Source organism: Peromyscus maniculatus, chromosome 14, assembly GCF_049852395.1.
Source record: "Peromyscus maniculatus bairdii isolate BWxNUB_F1_BW_parent chromosome 14, HU_Pman_BW_mat_3.1, whole genome shotgun sequence".
In the NCBI taxonomy this organism is placed as follows: domain Eukaryota; kingdom Metazoa; phylum Chordata; class Mammalia; order Rodentia; family Cricetidae; genus Peromyscus; species Peromyscus maniculatus.
This window is the reverse complement of record NC_134865.1, coordinates 15,657,359-15,665,000: the sequence shown is the minus strand read 5'-3', so window position 1 is coordinate 15,665,000 and position 7,642 is coordinate 15,657,359.

The following is a 7,642-nucleotide window of genomic DNA, read 5'->3' as shown; positions in this document are numbered from 1 at the left end:
AGACACCAAGGCCACATACTCATAATGCTCCGGAGGTGCCTGGGACAGAATCATAATCCAGGTAAAACCAGACACGGCTAGGGTTACATTTCTTTTCCCCTGTAAATGGGGTCTATTGAAATGGCTAGAAAAATGCATGTGTGCAGATGTAGAGGGAGAAAGGCCTTAAGCAATTGGTTCGGTAATTTTGTTGAAATCTGTGTGTGTGTGTGTGTGTGTGTGTGTGTGTGTGTGTGTGTGTGTGAGAGAGAGAGAGAGAGAGAGAGAGAATTGCTGTAGAACACATGGGAAGTCATTTCTCCTCTACCACGTGGGCCCTGGGAATTGAACTCAAGTGATCAGGTTTGGTGGTACCCCACCCCCATGTCACGCAGCTCACAACCACCCGTGACTCCAGCTCCGGGGACTCTGACCCCTCTTTCGGCCTCCACAAACACCTGCACATGTGCACATACCTGTACACACATACACACACATAAAAATAAATCTTAAAAAAATGTCCTTTTTAAAAAAATTTTATTTTTACTCATGCACGCATCTGGGAATCTACGTGAAGGTCTTCCATGTGTGTGCAGGTGCCTTTTGGGGCCAGAGTGGGATCCCTGGAGCTAGAGTTGCAGGCAGTTGTGAGCTGCCTGATGTGTGTGCTGGGAACCAGACTCGGGTCCTGTGAGAGCAGGAAGTGCTGTTAAGTGCTGAGCTATCTCTCCAGCCCCTTCTTTCATTTTTTTTTTAAAGCATACATGTAGTCGAAAGTTTTCTCTAGTCCCACCTGGCCCCATGGTTCCGCAGCCGCTTATAAAATAATCACTCAGAGGCTTAATATTATTTACAATCTGTGTGGCCTGTGCCAGGCCTCTTGCTAGCTAGCTCTTATATTTTTTTTGTTTGTTTGTTTTTCGAGACATGTTTTCTCTGTGTAGCTTTGGTGCCTGTCTTGGATCTCACTCTGTAGACCAGGCTGGCCTCGAACTCACAGAGATTGGCCTGCCTCTGCCTCCCGAGTGTTGGGATTAAAGGGGTGCACCACCACCACTTGGCTAGCTCTTATATCTTAAATTAACCCATTTCTATTAATCTATGTTTTGCCATGTGTCCTGTGGCTTTACTGGTCTGGCCTCTTGCTTCTTGGGTGGCAGGCTGGTGTCTCTTCAGACCGCCTTTCTCTTTCCTGTCTCTCTCCTTGGGTTTCCCGCCTGCCTCTAAGCTGCCTTGCCATAGGCCAAAACAGCTTTTTTTTTTTTTTCCAGAGCTGAGGACCAAACCCAGGGTTTGCTCTACCACTGAGCTAAATCCCCAACCCCTAAAACAGCTTATTTTATTAATCAATGGGAACAACAGATATTCACAGCATACAGAAAGATAACCCCCAGCACGTCCCCTTTCTATCTAATCAAAAAGTAAGGTTTTAGCTTTAACATAGTAAAATTATATGTAACAAATCAGCTATCAAGCAAGAATTATAGTTATAATATCTAGTCTATTTATATTTGGCAAAATTAGAAAATATTCTACCATCTAATTTTTGTGAGTCTAAAGTTTCATATCTAATTTATCTTTTATCATGACTAAGGAAAATTATAACTATCTAGTCTTCAACTCCATCAAAGACCTCAGAAGGATATAATATTACCTACGTAAACAGGAAGAACATTGTAAGCAACTTCCAAAAATCTAAAATGACAGAGACAGCTGGCTGCCTGGACAGTTACCCTAAGTTCCTCTGTAACTTTGGGGCATCCATCTTCAGCCTATAGGCCAAGAGTCTCTGGCAGACTTTTTAGTGAATGAGGAAATTTGAAGGCTCATTTTGCCTTATTTTGGCAAAATTTAGTGGTCATTTTTCTATGGGTCCTGCATGTCCAGTCAATATAATATTTTGTCAAGCAGTCCAGGCAAGAACAGTTTCTTGCCCAAATGGCTAACTTGCCATAAGGAAAGAAAACTCCATATGGAGTTTCTTTGATGCCCATCATTTTCTTTGAAGTAAATCAGTGCTTCCAGGAGCATCCAACATGTCTCACTGTCCTAAAAGTCTTGTTTTAAAAAACATTTTAAATGCCATATTCTGTAGGTCTTTGAAGTGTTTGAAGATTATCTACCTAATTGAAATATATCTATGTATACCTAAAAACTTAACTAATATGACTATAAGTTTGATTATTGTAGATGACTATTAATCTGTATTTCTTAATTATACATTACAATTTTAAATGCATTGCATAAACATAATACCTTAAACAAGAGTAAAAATATACATACAGTATAACAAAATTAACTTTATACCAATAAACTAAAATCCATAGCAATGTAAAACATTTCAAACAAGTTATTGTTCTTTAAAAGTAGATTCAATAATCTATCCTTTTATCCTATCATATCTATATCACATATACATTTCTTTAATTTTTGTTTGTTTGTTTTGAAACAGGGCTTTTCTATGTAGCTCTGGCTAGCCTGGAACTCACTCTGCTGACCAGGCTGGCCTAGAACTCACAGAGATCTGCCTGCCTATGCCTCCCTCCTGAGGGCTGGGCCACTTGTGGGATAATTGTACACAGTGAAGATGTGTCTCTGCCTAAGGCACCTTCTGATTGGTTTAATAAAGAGCTTCGTGGCCAATAGCTAGGCAGAAGTGATAGGCAGGACTTCCTGAGAGAGAGCGGAACTCGGGAAGAATCTGAGGTGTATGGGATTAAGCCACCGAGACTTAGAGGGAGTCAGACATATAGTATGGAGGAGAGGTAATGAGCCACATGATTAATGAGAACACAGATTAATGTAAATTGGTTAATTTAAGTTGTAAGAGCTGGGTGAGAACAAGCCTAAGCTAAGGCCAGGCGCTGATAATTAATAAGACGTCTCCGTGTCATTATTTGGGAATTGACGGTTCAAAGAAAGTCCAACTATAGCCACCACTGCCTGGCTTTTTAGTGTTTTATGTAACACACCGGAGCAGTTGGGAGAAAGTGAAGACTCAGGACAACACCCTCTTGTTGTTTGTTCTTAATAGTGCTCGATGTCAGGGATTGTGTAATGCAGTCCCAGGTATGACCGCTGGCATCAAATAAGCAAACCAAGAGCAGAAACTCTTTTCTCATCCAGACACTCAACCTGTTCTGGCAAAGCCGCATTGCCAGCCCAATGCAGCGTCTTTTAAAAAGTATTAATGTTTTTGAGACAGGGTCTCACTATGTATGTACTGACTAACTTGAATTTGCCCTGTGGATCATCAGGCTGGCCTACAAAGATCTGCCTGCCTCGGCTTCCTGAGTGCCGGGATTAAAGGTGTGTGTTACCAGATCTGGCCTATTTTTTATTAATTGTTAGCATCTCACGGGTTTCATTATGACATTTTATATGTCTCACACATTGTTAGCACCCCCTCTGTCGTCTTCTCCTGCCCCCAAGTCCCTCCCTCTGCTTTTATGTCACATGAATTCCATCACCTCTCTTTCCCCTCCCTCTCAAGGTCGCATCCTTCCCTCTGATAGCCTCTTTTACGTTCATGACACACACTGAAACCCAGAGCTCACACAGAAGCGATAACGCGCAGTATTTGTCTTTCTCGGTCTCACTTGTTTTTCTTAACATGATGATCTCCAGTCCCATCAACTTTCTTGCAAACTCATGATTTCATTTTTCTGTTTCGTTTTTGTTTGGTTTTGAGGTAAGGTCTTGGGTCTCCCAGGTTGGCTTCAAACTTACTGTGTTAGAAAGGATGCCCCGAAGCTTCTGATCCTCTTGCCTCCTCTTCATGAGGACCTGAATGCTGCCACATCTGCTTTGTGTGAGGCTGGGGGACTCATGCATGCTAGGCAAGCAAGCGTTCCTCCAACTGAGTCTCTGTGTTTCTTCCCTAGCCCAAGGTTGTATCCCCAGCCTCCTATTTCTCTTCAGAACTACCCAACTTGTTAACCATTTATTGATTAATTTGTGAGGTTTTGATATTTCAGTTTATCTATTTATTTATTTATTTTGGTTTTTTCGAGACAGGGTTTCTCTGTGTAGCTTTGCACCTTTCCTGGAACTCACTTGGTAGACCAGGCAGGCCTCGAACTCACAGAGATCCACCTGCCTCTGCCTCCCTAGTGCTGGGATTAAAGGCGTGTGCCACCACCACCCAGCTGATATTTCAATTTTTGTTGTTCTGGAACTCACTCTGTAGACCAGGCTGGCCTTGAACTCACAGAAATCCATCCATCTCTGCCTCCCAAGTGCTGGGCTTTAAAGTGAGTACCAACACTCCTGGGAAGGTCTCTGTTTTTGAGCACTTCCTTTCAGGGTCCCCCTTCTGTCCTAGTCTGGAAAGACCAGGGCTGCAGCTGCAGAAGCTGGGGTTCCAAAGATGTTAATGACCCTCCTGCTGTGACACGTCACAAGACACAAGCCTGTCTCCTTCTCCTCAGATGCAGTTCCTGCTCTCGTTCTCTGATTTCCCTGAATTCATCTTTGTCTCCACACGTATTTTGCATTACACTTACTGGTTACAGACTCTGCTGCCCCGTTGATTGTAAGCCATTTAAGGATTTGAATTCTTCTTTTCTCTGAAGTTCTGGAGCCTGGCACATAGTAAGTGCTCAGGAGATGCTGAAATAATAAAGTTAAGCTATTTTGGTGCTATCAGGAGGGAAGCTGGGGCTGGAGATGTAGCTTCTTTGGTAGAATGCCTCCTAGTATATACACAGCCCTGGTTTGGTCCCCAGTACCCCACGAACCAGGTACGGTGGCATATAACTACAACCCCAGCACTTGGGAGGCAGAGGCAGGAGGCGGGAACATCTGATGATGTTCAAGGTCATCCTCAGTGGTTAAGAGCGTTTGCTGCTCCTGCAGACCCAGGTTCAATTCCCAGCACCCATTTATGGTGATTCACAACTCTCTGTAACTCCAGTTACAGAGGATCTGACACCCGCTTCTGACCTTAGGCACCAGGCACAAACGTGGCACACATACATATGTGCGGGTAAAACACACATAAAATCTAAACCGTTGTTTTGTTTTTATAGATGACAGCTGGACCTGATGACTTATGCCCGTGAGCCCAGCATTTTTGTTTTGTTTGGTTTTTCAAGACAGGGTTTCTCTGTGTAGCCCTAGCTGTCCTGGAACTCGATTTTCAGACTGGCCTCAAACTCAGAGCTCTGCCTGCCTCTGCCTTCATTGCTGGTATTAAAGGCTTGTGCTACCACGCCCAGGTTGATCCCGGCCTTTAGGAGGCAGCGGCAGGAGGCTCGCTGCACGTCCACGGCCAGCCTGCTTTATGTAGTCCCCATAAAAGCCGCCAGAGCGACATAGGGAGACCCTGTCTCAAAAACACCCCAAACTTCTCTCCAGCTGTGCTGTACCCGTTAAGTACCCCCTCTCCACACCCCTCTCCACACCCCTCTCCACACCCCTCTCCACCTCTCTTGTCACTCAGCACCCCGTTTCTATGTGATCACTTCTTAAAGTCGGCTCATCAGATACTTGGGAAGTGCTGACCTCACCCACTCACATGCAATAGAAATGAAACAACACGACCCTTATTCCATCCGAAGCTCAGATAAAATTTGTTCAAGAGTCTTCAGACACTGGGAAATGTGAATACTCCTTAATGCCCATTCTCCCAGGAAAAATCAAGGTAGAGATCCTGTGGCATGTCAAAACTTTGAAAATCATTTTTAAGATCTTTCAGAAATGATGAATCTGAGTCAGGCTTGGTGCCAAAGGCCTGCCATCACAGCTACTTGGGAGGCTGAAGCCGGAGGATTGCTAAAGGTTCCAGACCAGCCTGGTCTACATAATGAGCTTCCCTGGGTCTGGAAGATTGTGTGTGTGTGTGTGTGTGTGTGTGTATGCATGTGAGTGCCGAGTACAGATGCCCACAGAAGAATTGTGTTAGCCTCTTGGAGCTGGAGTTCCAGGTGATTATGAGCTGCCTGACAAGCTGGGTGCTGGAACTGAACCCAGGTCCTTTGTAAAGGAAGGAAGTGTTCATATCCAATGAACAATCTCTCCAGCCCCAGTTTTGGCTTGAGTTTCCCTTCCTCCCTCCCTCCCTCCCTCCCTCCCTCCCTCCCTCCCTTCCTTCCTGTCTTGTTCTTTTGAGACAGGGTTTTTCTGTGTAGCCATGGCTGTCCTGGAACTCATTCTGTAGACCAGGCTGGCCTGGAACTCACAGAGGTCCACCTGCCTCTGCCTCCCCAGTGCTGGGGTTAAAGCAGTACACCACCACTGCCCGGCTCATTTTTGTTTTTTTGAGACAAGGTCTGTAGTTCAGGCTGGCCTTGAATTCACTAGTTTGCTGAGACCAGCCTTAAACTCCTGATCTTCCTGTCTTTGCTGCCTACATGCTGGGACCATGCATGACAATGCCCAGTTTTGGTAAAACCATTTTGAAAAGTTGTTTGTGGGTTGTTTTTTTTTTTTTTTTTGGAGATGGGTTTTCTCTGTGTAGCTTTGCGCCTTTCCTGGAACTCTCTTTGGAAACCAGGCTGGCCCCGAACTCACAGAGATCCGCCTGCCTCTGCATCCCGAGTACTGGGATTAAAGGCGTGCGCCACCACCGCCTAGCAAGGAACGCTTTTGAAGCAGAGTCTGACGGTGTAGCTGTGACTGGCCTGGACTTGCTGTGTTTGTCAGGCTGGCCTTGAACTCCCAGAGCTCCTCCTGTCTCTGCTTCCTGAATGCAGAATTTAAAGCCATGTATCAGCAAATCCTGCAAAAAACATCAAGCTTCCGTAAAACCCAAAGAGTCCATTCCTAGGTACATATCCCAAAGACATTAAAGCATATGTTCGTACAAAGACCTGTATGTGAAAATTCATGGAAACATTATTCATAACAACCCCAGACTGCAAGCAACTGAACTGTCCCCGCCCGACTGGTGGGTGGCTAAAGGAAGTGTACCCGTGCCACAGACATGATTAGCAAAAGTGTTGCAACCTGGATGAGTCTAAAAATGCCATTCAAAGTGAAAGAAGCCAGTTCCCAAAGAGGACATGGTGAATCCAGAGTCAGAAAACCTGCAGAGATTGGAGCCTACTGCTTGTCTGGGGTGGGGAAGAGAGAATGTGGAGGGGCTGAAAAAGTGGGGGTTACCTCCTTTGGGGAGGTGAACATGTTCTAAAATTGGACATTGGTGATGTCACACACCTGTGAATATAGTGGGAACAGTCTGCGTAAAAGGAACAGCATTTCACTACTGCTACTTCTGTCAAGACTTCGTGTGACTCAGACTGCTAAGTTCCTGTGCCGTGAGGTCACGCTCCTAAAGTAGAAAGCACTGCAATGTGTGTAAGCCCCACAGTGGATTTGGTGGATCAGAGAGTGAGTCACAGACCTCAGACTGGAGCACACGACGGATGCCTGCCCTTTATTCTCTAGTTGTAGGTTCAACCTTGAGTGTAGAAAAGCATGTGACTGCCTCAGCGGTGTGCTGGCAGTGTAGGGGTTAAGAAGCATGTGCCAGCGCCGCCGGGGGAGGTGGCCCAGCAGTTAAACGCTGAGGGCCTGAACTTCTTCTAGATGCTGCAGCCACCTGACCTCAAGTGTGGGCACCTCCATGCAGACACTCATGTACACACAATTTAAAAACGTATATATAAGTCTTAAAAACAAAGTAAGAGTTTGTACCATTTTATAATCCTCTCCACAAGGT